At 43.4% G+C, this 14,420-nt stretch overlaps 1 long non-coding RNA gene across 1 annotated transcript; it reads left to right on the forward strand.

Annotated features, from left to right (window-relative positions):
- Window positions 1–2,399: 2,399 nt before the first annotated feature.
- Window positions 2,400–14,310, forward strand: LOC135297753 (uncharacterized). The gene is made up of 2 exons (XR_010359680.1): window positions 2,400–2,486; window positions 10,035–14,310. It is a non-coding gene; the product is annotated as an uncharacterized LOC135297753 (long non-coding RNA).
- The last annotated feature ends 110 nt before the right edge of the window (window positions 14,311–14,420 follow it).

A 14,420-nucleotide genomic window follows, 5' to 3' on the forward strand; every position in this document is an offset into this window, starting at 1 on the left:
GAGCCCCATGGGAACAGCACCCCCTGAGCTCCCACATCCTTCCCTGGGGCTGTGTGTGGTCTGGCACTGAGTGCTTTCAGTTCTGATGCCCAGAGATCCGGCAGAGCGAGGGGAAGGTGGGAAGTGTGCTGCCATCTACAGCTGTAGCAAGAATTGGCCAGTGTGAAGGATAAAAACAATGACCAATGGATCCTATTTTACAAAATGCAGGTCAGAGGGGCACGAGTGCATTAAACCTGGGGGTCTCACAGCATTCCTCGCCTTTCCTCCAGGGGTCACGGAGGGTGTTTTGGAGATGGTGGCTCACACACTTCCTTTTGGACTGTGAGCAGGGGTTCTTCTGCCTTAGAGGTTTGAAGAAACCAATGGCCATGAACTTCCCTGTGCTCAACCGGGAGTGCCAAGGGCTCATTCAACACCTGATGTCCTCAGGTACCACTTGGCACCACTGGCCAGGCTGAGCCAGTCTCCTACCAAAACTTTTTCATCAGCTGGCATGAGTTCCCATCTGGGTCAGGGAAACTTCCTACTGGAAGGGCTCAGTTTTAACGATTTTTTTTTAAAGCATCTCTTTGATTTATATTCCAAGCTAAAGTTTTTAAGGATCTTGAAGGAAATCCCACCTCACATGGCAGATCCTGGTATTGCAGATGAAGCAAATAACCAGTAGTAAATAACATGACATGCACCAGGTTTTCCACACATCATTATGGAGGAAACCACGTGCTCAGAAAAGATTTACGACATACAGAAGCCGAAAACTGCAGAAGTAATGGACATTTTAAAGCAGAGAATATGTCTGTTTAATAGAATTAATTAAAGCAAAAGGAGTATTATTTGGAATATACCCTTTCAAAGTGGTTTTCTAGTATCAATATTTTGGATTTAAAAAAATATATCTGCTAGAGATCCCATGCATCCATCCAGGATATTAACTGAAGGCAGGACAGCTTGTGCAAAGTGTGTGCACAGAGCTGGTGGCTCCTGGAAAACACTTGTTTTCTGTGTGACAGCCACCACCTCTGTGTGTGCTATGGTTATTTTGGGCAAGGTTGGGTGGACTGGTGTAGAGACAACCGGCTTTGAAATCCTCCGCTGTGCTTTGTAGGGCAGGATCCCAGGGATGCAGGATGCGGGAGGAGGGCGGAGGCACGGGCAAGCCAGAAGGAAACACGGAGGTGGGAGCTTTAGAGGATAAAAGCAGGGGACAAGGACACACTGAGGGGACAAATAAAATGCTAAAGACAGAGTGCTACATTGCTGAATATTTCAGGCAGTTAGAATAACCATTCACACCTCAGAAATGCCATGGTTTATTTAACATGTCATTTTTTGCCCTTTCCCCCCAGCCCTGAAGAGGAGGGAGCAGCTGCATGGCATCCCCAGAAACCCAAATCCTGCCCCCTCTTCTGCAGAATAAATGTGTTATGGGAGCTTTGCTTGCAATATTTGTGCTTTGCCAGCTCCTGCATCTGCAGGTCAGGAGCTGGTGCAGATTTTGCCTGTCCCTAGGATGCTCTGAGCTGACAGCACTCATGGATTGTTTTGCTGCACTGTTACATTTTCCTGCTGCAATAAAAATTAAACTGTTGAGTAAAATACTCCCAGTACAAAACACAAAAATCTGCAAATGGAAAGCACGGGAAAGGGCTTTGTTGCCATGCCAGTCCCATATGCACTGATGAACAATATAGTGACTTCTGCAACATTCATAAATGCAGAGTGCCGGGGCAGACTTAGGGCTGGCAGAGGCAGAGAATAGTCTCTGTGGCTCTTTGGTTGGATCCAGAGGGTGAACTGTGTGCTCTTCACTGCACAAAAAGGAGAGAAAGCAGAATGTGAATCCTGACTCATACCTGCACTGAGCACATACACAAAAAATTACCAGATTTTTTCAGATGTTTTTTGAGCAGGGAAAAAGCAAAGGATGATGGAGGGATTTCTCACCAGTTGGGAAAAATGAGAACATAATTGCAAAGATGCAATATCCTCTACCTTCCCTGCTCCAGGTCTGGAGTTCCCAGCACGAAATGTGCTGCTTTATTCTGTTATGATGGGGACAAAATCAAAGAGAGCAGCGCAGCCATGTGGGCCAGCCATGGAAAGCCAACACTTGTGGTCTCATGAAAGGAAAACTCTGGGTGCCTCCCTGCACCCCCCTGGTGGGGCTCAAGCACCCCAAAATCAGCGTGGCTCTGGCAGGTGCCCCAGTGGAGAGGGTTGGCCCTGTGAGGTGGCTGCAGCGAGGAGACAGGGATGGAGCCCTGGGGGCCCACTGGTGCTTTTCCCAGGCGAGGAAGGAGCCGGTTGCAGGCGGCAGGAAGGCGGATGGGGAGGGATGAAAAGGAAGAGCCCCGAGCAGAGGCCACAGCTGATGGCCGTGCCCAGGCCGCGCGGCCCGGCTGCTCCTGCTCCGGAAACGCCATCGGGGGGCCCAGCGAGGGCGAGCTATGCCAGGAGAAAAGCAGCCTCGGAGCATGTCTAAGGTCGTGACACCTGACCTTTCCAATTCTTTTCCTTTTTGAAACCTGATTACATCTATTTTTAGGCCCGTGCTCAGGGAAGGAGGGGGAGCAGGGGTGGGCTGACCCTGGCCGATGGCGCAGCTCCGCTGCGTCCCCTCCTTGTGCCTGCCCCTATTTGCACATTGCAGCCATGGCCTCGTGTGCCCACGCACTCCCCAAGTCACTGAGTGAGCCAGGAATGGCACCAGGGTGCTCTCACCACCCCCAAAACCCCTGCAGACTGAGGTCTGCTTGGCACGTGTGAGGAGCAGGAGCGCAGGTTACACCTGGTTGGGACAGGGAGGAATACTCCATAGTGAGCAGATTCCAAGGGGATTCACTCTGGGTGCAAAGGAGTGAGGTTGCTGCAGACTCCTTCTGAACTGAGATAACCCTGTGGGTGCTGCTGGTGAGTGAGGAGCTGCTGGGAGGGTCCTGGAGTGGAGGAGAGACTTGGGGATGTCGGAGTCAGAACACAGAAATCGCCAGCGTTGAGACTGATTATTGCAAACCAAGTTAGGCTTTGGGTTTTTAGCTTTGAGGCAGGCCAAATCACACTTGAAGCAACAAGGAAAAGGGTGTGAAATAATAATGGGTGGTGAGAGGAAAGCTGGTTCCCAAGACAACGTTGTCTTCATAAGGTATAATGTCTATTTTATTTTGCCATTTTAGCTTGCCTGAGCAATAAGACAATAACAAAAAACCCACCATAACCTTCTGGCAGACTGTTTTGCCAGGCAGACCCAGTTTTTCTCCCACTTTGGCTGTCTGACTACCAGGAGCACAAAGGGGGAAAGCCAGCAGCATAGTGGTCATCCCCAGGTGGGGCTGGGCTTTCCTTCTCTCCCCAGGACCTGGTGTTACTTCACCCAGTATGAGTTTTGCATCCTGCCTTTCCCAAAGCTCTGGCCAAAAACAAGCTGGGAACAGCAGTGGTGAAAATAAGGGCTGGGGCTCTGCACTACTTTGGAGTTTGGAAAAAAATAATGCTAAAAGCGACTTTGGGGATAATGCTGGGAGAGGGGTGGACTTGGCTCCCCAGGAATCAGCTCCTGTGATCATCAGCCTTCAGCTTTCCAGGGGGATGCGAGATCATGCCCTAAAGGGACTTTTCCATGGGCAAGCACTAAGAAAGTGCTGCTTGGTCTTTCTGTATGGCAGAATCCCTCTCTCTCTTTTTATTTTAAAGCAAAGGTTATCCTGCCCACCCAAGGCTTGTTTCACATCACCCATGCAGCAGCATCTCACAAACATTCAACAACAAAAAAAATTGTGTGTCTGTTTTCCAATGTGATATTTACATGCAATTTCATATACCAGACACAGACACATACACACACACACAAAGCTTTCTGCTTTGTGTTTTTTCTTTAAAAGGCCCAGGGTATGGTCAACCAATTCTCTTGGCTGCTTAGCAACAGGCAATTGAGCCTGCCTATCAATTCTCAGTTTATAATAACCTGAGGCAGACCTAGATTTTTGTTTTCCCTTGAGCTTTTGTCTTCCCTTCCCTCTATAATAAATACCAGAAATGTAGGGGCAGCATGTGTCAGAAGTCCCACAGTGGAATATCTTTCATCGTGCTGGCGCGGCTGCTCCTCAGGCAGGACAGAGCTCCAGGTCCCACATGCCCTACTCTCCCTTGTTAAAACATTTGAGAGATTCATTCTGCATTAGACCACACCCCATCGTAGATTTGTCATTTAAATAGCTAAGTTAAAATTAGAAATTTTCTTTTTTTGTGTGAAAACCAAGATCCAAAGATTTCACCTGGACAGAGACTGAACGTAACCCTCAAATACATAAGTAACATGGCTATCTCTGTCTTTGAAGGTGATATAAAGGAAAGACAGACTATAATTAATTTTACTGGCCAGTGGAGACCTAAACAGCATGTTCTGCACTGCTGTGACTTAAGGGGTTGGAGCTGAGGGGCCTGGCTGTGCCCCTGGGGGAAATGGCAATGGCAGAGCATGAATGGGCTGGGAACAGTGTTGTGCCTTAGTGAGTGCTGAGGAACTGCTGCCTTGTGCTGGAGGAGGGCAGCACATGGTGGTGATGGAGAGGTGGGTATTCTGCCCATCCTGAGAGGTGCCTGATGGGCACTGGGTGGGATGTGGCGGGGTCTCATGGCCACTTCCATGAGACACAGCACTGTTCCTCTGGAACACCCTTGCTCTCCATTGGCAGCACCTTAGGGGCTCTGGCTGACTATCATTGCTGTACTCAGGAAGGAAAAGCAACCTGTAAGACCTGGAGATAAGGCAAACCTCTGGAGATAAAATGTGAGCAAATGGGAGAAGCCTGTCCATCCACCTCTGCCCCATGAGCAGGCCCATTCATAGAGCTTGGGGTGGGGACAGTATGGTCATTTTAGATGTGACCCCTCCATACCAGGATGACTACAGTTCTCACAGTTACCCTGTACCAAACCTAAACATTCCCATCATAAGGAAGCATTTCCAGGAGGCTGGCACATTTTTTACAAGCAGGTGAGCAGGAGTAGCCCAGCCACCCCACATGTCCTGGATCACTGTAGAACGAATGAACATCCCTGGTGCAGATGTGCAGCCCTCAGCCTCAGCACAGCGCTTGTGCTCACACAGCGTGGTGCAAAGCTGCAGCCTGCAGCACTCGTGCCCACAGCCACGCTCTCCCTGCCCTTGGTATTCCTTGCCTCCAGCTCCCTGGCTGGGTTCCCCACAGAGGATGAGCATTTTCTTTCATGTGGGGTGTCCTGGTTCTTGGGGAGAGGCTTGGCACCGTCCAGCCCCTCACCTTACCAAGAAGTCGCTGCCCAGTGTGGTCCCTGCACTCCCTGGCTGGCCTGTGACCCCAGCAGCAGCAGATGCAAGATCAGCTGTAGCACTGATTGCTGCTAACCAGTGTGACAAGAACACAGCGCTGTCCCTCACGTCCCTTACGACAGCCGAGTCTGTCCAAAGGGGAGCTGCAAACAGCCTGTTGCAGGGAGGAGTGAAATGCTCGCCTTTCACTCAGGTCTTGGCAAGTCCTGCAAGCAGACTCGGGTCCTTACCTGGCCTCCACTGTGGGCACATCAGAGGACCAAGGGCTCTTTCTCCCTAGAGCTCATGACCTGAAGGATGGTCAGAAACTGCTGGCAGTGCTTTTGCTTTCTTGATCTTTCTGTATGGACCAACAGGTTCTTAGAACTCTGGCTCTGATTCTGGAGATGGCAGAGCTGATGTGGATGGAGAAATCCAGTTTCTCCATATGCATGGATCTCCTCTCACAAGCATCAGACAACAGAGTGTTCCTCCTGCAGCATGAGGGGAGGTCATGCCAGGGAAGGAGAACTGGGGGTCCCCATGGTTCCAGCACAGCTCATGGGCTCACAGTCCTCCCCTCTAGGCTGGAGCCTGCTGAATTGTTCTGAGCTGCTGGATCATGTAATACCACCAGTCAGCTTTTGTTTGCTGGAAATTTAGCAGAGGATCCAGCTTTTTATAAACAGAATGTCTAGAAGGAACATAGGCAGGCTATAGAAGAGGACTGGCCAGGTGTTTCCTTAAGTGTAACTTAATGGAAGCAGCACAACACTGGGAATGCACGTGGACAGGACCTTTCTCCAAGAGGCATCCTACAGGAAAGCCACATCCCTGCATGATGAAAATGCAGTCAAGTCAATTTGTCAGTGGTATGGCTCTCTTCAGAACTTTCTTACAGTGGGAGGGAAATGTAGCATTGCTCTCTTGAAAGTTCAGTTATAACCGTGCTGAACAATGTACCAATCTATCTTCTCCTTCATGTTGTGCCCTCCTCTTAGGACAGTAAAATTACAGGACAAAGGAAGCTCTTCCTTTCAAAATATGATATTAATGGAAAAAAAACCCAAACAAATTTTCACAAAATCTGTGCATTTGACCTGTTCGTAGCAGGAATGAAAAATCTACAAAGAAATCCAGGACACTTGGTGCAGTATTGTTTCAACAGTAATTACTGGATGCAAAGCATCCAACAGGGATTATAGAAATGCAATGCAATCCTTCAGGAAAGGGGAAATATTATAAAACACATTAGCTGGCTGTCATGTAAATGAGAAAGAACTTCACTGAAGCCACACAAGGGCTTGTCATCACAAAATTAACAGCAATTAAACTGTACATTTAGCTTACAGTAACTCTGGTGCAATTCCCCACTGGAAACCCACTTCTGTAACAGTTAATAAACTTTTAAAATTTTACTTATGGCTAAGAAAATAGAGCAACCAAAAAGAAAACAGAATATGGGAACAAATACTCATACAATAGTATTTTAGCATCCTAGATTCAACTCTTTCAGAGTGTTCAGTGTTTCAGGCTTTCAGAATGTTGACGTTTTACTGGATACACTCTTCCCATAGATCCTTGTATATTTATGCACCTGTTCATCTGGTGCACAGAGTGGAATGAGATCCTTTCCCACACTGAGGATGCAGCACTGGCAGTATTTGAAGAAAACAGCTTTGCTTTACCAAAAAAGAATCAGCAACAACTACAAAGTCCAAACCAGAACAACAGTGAGGATAGAATAAATGCAACTGGGAGTGCAAACTGCTGAGAAATGGCTCCAGTGTACAAGAAAATAATTCATGCAGAATCTTTGTGTGTCCTCAACTATTTATTATGCTCACACAAATAGTGATATATTAAAATTCTTGTTGGCAAAATGTCCATTCAAAATTAAATGATACTTTAGCCTCACCATGAGGACTTTTGTTGTACCTAGTCACATTTATAATAAACTTTATTAAATGTGATAAAATATTACACAGCTCAAACAGAGAAATCCAACAGGGAAATCTTGTCCATTTTTGTTAAACTAAGTAGCAGAGCTTTGTTGTTGGCATTAGAACAGCTCTGAGCTTTCCTAGAGATATGTTCTAGAAAATCTCCTCATAGCTCTTAATGAATAATTGAAGACAATATATAACCGAGACGCTTGTTTGCTGCCTCCAGAGCTGGATCCTAGAGGACCATTAAATTAATTTTTAATAACATATGCTATGGCTAAAGTTATAGGACACAAATATTCATTCTAAATATACTCATCATATAAAGACTAATCCCAAGGTTATAATCTGCCTAGCAGGAGGTGCACAATGACTGAAAAAGCAGAAAGGGAAACGTTAGCACATCTTACAGCTACTCCAAGTTATTCTTCAGATATTGTCTGTTTGTGCCTCTTACCTACCTGTTCCATGACTTTAACAGTGCCCCATGGTGTGAATACTCAAATTTTCCAGGGCAGTTCTCCTTGCTTTGTTGGTCACCTTTTCCCTCCAGAAGCTGGGAACTGATGAGGTCTTTTGTGTGTACGGGGTCTACACAACATCTTACACATCTAAATTATTTATCAGTGGGGAGGCAATTTCTGTTAGTGCCTCAGGGTGATGCTGCAAATGTTTCACAAATTTATTATCCAAGCAAAATTCAGTATAAAAGGTTGTCTGCAAAATAAATTTGTAGAGAACAATGTAATCACTTGGAAATCCAGCCCATTTTAAGTAATTGCTAACTGCACCTAGGCTTCCATTAATCACTGCATAATTGAGTTTCACCTAATATTAACTCTGTTCTCAAGAAAGGCTGGTTTATCTTTGGAATAAATGAACATAATAAAAGAAGGAAAAAATGAGGGAATGACAAAATCAGCACAAACTTTACACCAAAAAAGAACAGAGGAGTTACCAAGTACCCTGTGCCATGGATGACTCAGTATTTGTACAGAACTTCTACAGTTTACCACCAAGATGGGCAGCATGCAAGAACATATTTGAAGGCAGGTAGACTACATTTTGAGGGCCTGTGACAGCTGTGACAGAGCATGAGGGTTTAGGACACTGTGCCTGTGCCCAGCAAAGCTTTTTTTTTTTTTTTGTCAGAAGCAGAAAGCAGATTTGGAAACCCTGGCTTGCAATTTCTTGTATGCAGATACACCATGCTCCCTAGGCAGACTTCCACAGCTTTACTTGGATGAGAGAATATATTTTCATTTCAGTATTTGAGATAGTATCTTCAAGAGATTTTTCAAATAAAGGCATGATTAAATGTCAAGGCTTCTAAGAGAGACTCATGAGCTGAGAAGGTCCTTTAGGACTCCTTGAAGACATCTGAAGACACCTGCAAATGCAGCAAGGTCTCTGTGGCTTTCCCCTGCCACCCAGTTAGGGATATGCTACTAAATTATAGTTAGAAATCTCAGCTGCGTTAGGAAGGAGGTGGGTAAAAAGTCACAAGTTCCAAGCTGAAATAATCCTAAACTTGGTTGTTCCTTTTCCTCATTTTTAAGCCAGAGCACAAACTGTAGATGAACTGTGGCTTCTGCCAGAAGATTACAGTTACGGTTTTTATACCCAGTAAAGAGGAAAAGAACTATACAGTATATGTAATTTTTTTTTCTGACCTACTGACTTTGGCCATGAAGGGTTTGGACCTGCAGGGCCTGTTGTCCCACTCACTTTTCATCTCATCCTGGCTAAAACCAGGATGCACATCTATCCCTCAATTTACAGCACAGCTTATTTTCCCTCCAAAGTCTGTCATGCCAGAGCAACAAAGACCTGAGCAGTGAAGAAAACTTTGTAGCCATGTGGGCTTTTAAGTTCTTATTCATTAATTTGATTTTTATGTTTGTTTGTTTGTGGAGTGCAAGAGACTGAGCTATTCCAGCCATCACACAAATACTGACCAAGACAAGCTCCCATGTTACTAAAACCTTTGTGAACTGGTTAGTCACATCTAGATTAACACTTTGTGACCTTTTAGAGAAAGGTCTTACAAGCTCAAAGATTAAACAGAGAGGAATGTGCATCTGATCATGCAATACACTAGTGGCCCTGTGTTTAAATATCACCTGGCTGGAGGAATTTGAAGACAGCAACATCATCCTCCAGGAATCTTCTCTTATTTGAATTATGCAAAATTGAACCAAAGAATTGACTCAAACACCATAAGCTGTTAATTCTGTCTCTAATTCAGCACTGCTACAAACTCAGGTATTCCTCACTTCTCTTTCTGTTGTTATTTTTATTTTTATTGTTATTTTAATTTTTATTTTACTTATTTATTTATCCTTTTTTTAAGACAAGCAGGGCTCCTCAGATCACTCCACCTGGAAGGTTGCTGTGATCAGGTGTCCTCCCCTGGGGCTGTACAGGCAGTCCTGATGAAGACAACGTTGGCTCGCCTGTGGTAGCTCAGCTTCTCTGAGATGTCACCTTCACTGTGCCCTGCTAGCAGGGTGACCCCCAAATGACAGAGTCTGTGCCCTAGCTGCCAACTGGTGAGAGAGATCAAATTAAAGTCACACCTAGTGCTCCTTGTTAAGTACTTCATAGTGCTTTGAATTGCATGAAATTGAAGCACAATAAGAATGTACCAAGGAAGAATGTAACAATCTTCTTCTTCATGTCATGACAGTAAAATTACAGGACAAAGCAAGCTCTTCTTTCAAAATAGGATATTAAGGGGAAAAAAACAAAAACCTTTTCACGAAATATGTGCATTTACTCTTTTTTTTTTTTTTCAGCACTGCATAAAAGTTGGAGCTCTGTCTCAAAGGACTGTCTGAAATCGATGCAAGCTGAAAACAGAAGTTAGCCATGCCCTTGGATGATAACACAAGCAGGATTCAGAAACTCGGTCTACAACTACAACCCACTGACTCAATGAACTTGAAACATCCCATTTAAAAAAAAAACAAAACAAAAACAAAAACAAAAAAAACCCAGCTCCAAATGAGAAGTTCCCAGGAGCATGACAAGCCAGTGGGTAAAATAAAATAACGTGTGGGCTGGACAAAGCACTATCAAGGAAACGCCTTGATCTTGAACTGTGGCCGCCAGATCACAGAGCAGTCTTGAGGGAGGACATCAGGTTCCCATCCGATTGCTGCTTTTATTAAATGGTCCCAGAATATCCCATTACAGAAAGAGGGTGCACACGGCTACCACAGGCATTAGCTGACTGCTCAACTATGTCCCTGCAACATAAAAAAATAAAATGACAAAGGAGCTGATGAAAGAGAAACAATCAAAAAGAAATTAAAACTGACCGGTATCTTAATCTACAGTATATTGCCTTGTGTTGTCCTGAATAGCTAGGTAGGGATGTTGGTACTAAATAGAAAAAAATTAACCCTGCTCTTTTTATTTAATCTTGATGTTAAGAACCATTCATGTTGCCATTGCAGCCGTTACATTTGGCACAAATTTGGGCTGCTCTCACTTTTCTGAGAAATCTTATTCCCTGTCCTGAGGAATCTTATTCCCCGTTAAAATCCAAGAGAACTTTACAAAGAGGGTAAGCAGCCCAGTTTCAGGCATGTTGGGGGAGTCTGTAGTTAGCACAGTTCACAGCATAGACATTTAAACCTCTTTTGGTAAATATGTCAGGAAAAGCAAAAGGGTTAAAAATCATTTAAAGTCACTAAAATATGGAGCCACACAACAACCAAAAGCTATGGAAATAGATGATCACAGAAGAGACACTTTCAGAATATAAAAGCTGGCAAGAAAATATTAAATTTCAACTCTACTAAATTAAATATCTTCTGAAGGTTTTTTGTCTTAAAGAGATTGCTGAGCTCATAATCAATCAGTCTGGCTACTTAGACACAGCACCCCATCGGAGGATTTAGCAAAAATGAAGTACTAAATTATTCAGCATTTAAGCAATTGTGTAAGGAATATGTAGCTGAAAAGGACAAACTGCAAACCAAGATTATTTCCCCATTACATCAGTATGTACTGTAGTTTTAACAGGGCTTTCCAGGGAGATATCTAGACATTTTTCCCATGCACAGAATTGAGACCCCAGCTTTTAATCTTGTATTTTAAAGTCAAATTACTCTAGTATTTATATACATCTGAAAAGGATCACTGCTCTCTCAACTTTTGAAATTACCATTTTTACTGTATTTACAGCTATGTTTTCTCTTTCTCAGTTAGGCTATGTTTCTATAAAAAATACCCAACAAAACCTCCTGCCCTTCTCTATTACAAATTTGCAAAATGTTAAGCTTATAAAGAAATACTAGGAAAGTCTCATCTTTGTATACCTGTACTACACATGTATCATACATGAGTATGTCCAAGGAGTCACAGAGATAACATTTTTCAGATAAGTACTACATATTTTCAGAAAAACAACTGGGAATTACTAAGTGTAAAAATTTCAGTTTCCTCAGAAAGGTTTTTCAAGCTGTCATGTACACAAACCAGATGAGATTTACATTTTCCATGAAGAGTTTTGATGAATTTTGGGTATGCTTTGATACATCAGCTCTAATCTTCTGGAAGAATTTCCCTTTTTAAGTTTTTCTCCAGATTCATTATCAACCTTTTGAATGTCTTACAAAACATGAATACAAGCCTGCTAGTGCTGGAGACTGTATCCCAGCTGTTAATACCCATAAGAACAATGACAAAATGGGCACTATTGCATGCAATTTCATGCAATTTTCATACACAGCTGTTAAAACACAGGCAGGAGTTCTGTAACACTGGAATTCACAAAGAACCGATACTGTAAAATGTTACACCAACACCTGACAAAATGGAAAATGTTGTTTGCCAGTGCCTGCATCTCAAGGTCACGGCATTAAACAGCATCAAAATAACTTGTTAAGGTGATAAATTTTGTCTCAAGCCCCCATCTCTTTTATTTTAGCATTGGATTTCCTTCTGGCAGCTGCACTAAAATACTAAACCACTCTCAGAGGCTGAATGACACGATCTGGGCATCACGGTTTATTGACTCATGACAGATAACCAACACACATTTCAATTCTTTGATCAGTGGTAGGGTTTCTTACTTACCTTTCAAATGAATGCTGCAAATTTCTGAACAGTAGAAAAACTCAAATCTAAGGCAAACAATAATTTTTAAAACAGGAAGACATCAACTCCACCTAATTTAATATTAGGATTTGTTTTTAAAGAGGAACGATTCTTGACACTTCATACCAAACGTTTTCAGTTATTGGTCACAGAGCAAGCAGGAGTGGTGTACTGGATAAAACTACAGTAGACGTCAGTTCTCATTCAAATATATTTCCACATAGTTGAGATAGCACTGTCTGTTGAACAGAATTTGAGGTGTTGTGCACTATTTAAAAACACAAGAGTTTCAATTCATCATCTGTTTCCACGCTGCCATAGTGATAAAACATTTTCGGAGTTCTAACTCCTTTTTTCCCCCTGCCATATATAAAATGTTAGAAATCAAAATGTAATTCTGACAGATTTAACCCATACATTTACCTAAATGGATAATTCTGTTACTTTGGTGACAGTCTTCAAAATAAATCAAACATGACTAAATAAACACCTACAACATGCACCTTTTCCCCCACCGTTTTTCTAAGTATGTTAAAGAATGTAAAGAGCCCCATATATTTGTAAAGGCACCTTAATCATTCCGCAGCAAAACCACCTTACACAAAGTGCACCATAAAAAAGTTACACCCTGACCTTACACTGCTGTATTACTGACCTATAATCAACTCTCATTTTTGTACTGCTAAACTTGTGAGCAGTTCTAGAGATTTCATAATGCATCTCCTTCAGACCTCAGGGAAAAAAACCTAATAGAGAGGGAAGGCACACCCCTTGGCATGTGAGACAGCCACCTTGTTGGTTCCAGGACTGGAACTCTGGTTTATTAGACTCAAGTCCCTAGCCTGGATGAACCATCAGGAAAGTAAGCTGCCATGCTACCCTTTGAGGGCTGACACATTCTGCCAGAGGATTTTGGCTATTTTTCCTTAGAGGGAATGGTGACTCTTCAGATGCATCCCAGACTAGAAAGGTTTTACAACAACTGCTTCACTGCTTCTACACTTAAGCTCAATCCCATTCCCCCTTGTCAAGCTTTGCCTCCTCCAACCCCTCTCCATGTCAAAGTCCCCATTACTTGTGGAAACATCCCATGGTCTATTTCATAAAGGCCCTTTATGTCTTCTCCAGCCAGTTCCAGTTGTCTGTTCTGTGCTGCACAGAGAAGGTGCAGTCACTGCTTTCAGTGACATTAGTGTTAGTCCTCACAGGATGGCTTCAGGCTCTTGTTTGCATCCACTCACCTTCCCTTAGACCTTTTATCATCTCCTCTACAACCAAACTGGACAGCTGCTTCATTCCTCAAGCTCTATAGGGGGTCATTCAACCCAAGCAAGAAAAAACCCCACAGTACAGTCTTTTTGTTTCCAAAGACACCCTTCTTTCAAAGAGCTGCATGAGGGAATATTGCTGGGCTACAGCTGATGAGACTGGCTCACTTGCTTAGCTCAGGTGGGACACAGAGAGTATCAGCAGTCCTCCTCAGATGGACTGAGGGAGGGCATGTGCCATGGGAGTTAACTTGCTTGGAAAATGCTTGGAAAAAACTGTCAATTGATCTTCAAAACCTCTCCAGGCCTTGCCAGTAAATCCCCTGGATTTAAGGTCTGAGGAAGTACCGCTTCTGTCCTGACATTTTAGAGCAGATATTTTTGAGATCACAGTAGGGGTTTTTGCTTTAAGTTTAACATCTTAATAAACAACTTGATACTGAGCCTTCTAACAGGAGAAAGCAGAGAACCACACCAATTTCCCGGCTCAATACAAATAAAAATACAAGGCAAGTAAGCATTTGACAATTCCGTTTCTTTTTGCCAGTTATGGTAAATTCAAATCCAGAAATGTTAAGCAGTTGGCCTTTCTCAAATGATATTTTGCTAAGCAGTAATCCAAATACCAAAATGCATCTTGGCATGTATTACAATGAAAAAGTGTTGACATGCATTCACACTTTATTTCTTTTTTTTTTTCAAGGAATAAAGTACCAGTAAGGATCCACGCATTTGCCATACTGCAAACTCCTTGTTCTTACTGAGAAGTACTTCTGCAGACAATCCCACACAAATCAGTGCTTCCTT

This window comes from Passer domesticus, chromosome 1, assembly GCF_036417665.1.
Source record: "Passer domesticus isolate bPasDom1 chromosome 1, bPasDom1.hap1, whole genome shotgun sequence".
Taxonomy (NCBI): Eukaryota; Metazoa; Chordata; class Aves; order Passeriformes; family Passeridae; genus Passer; species Passer domesticus.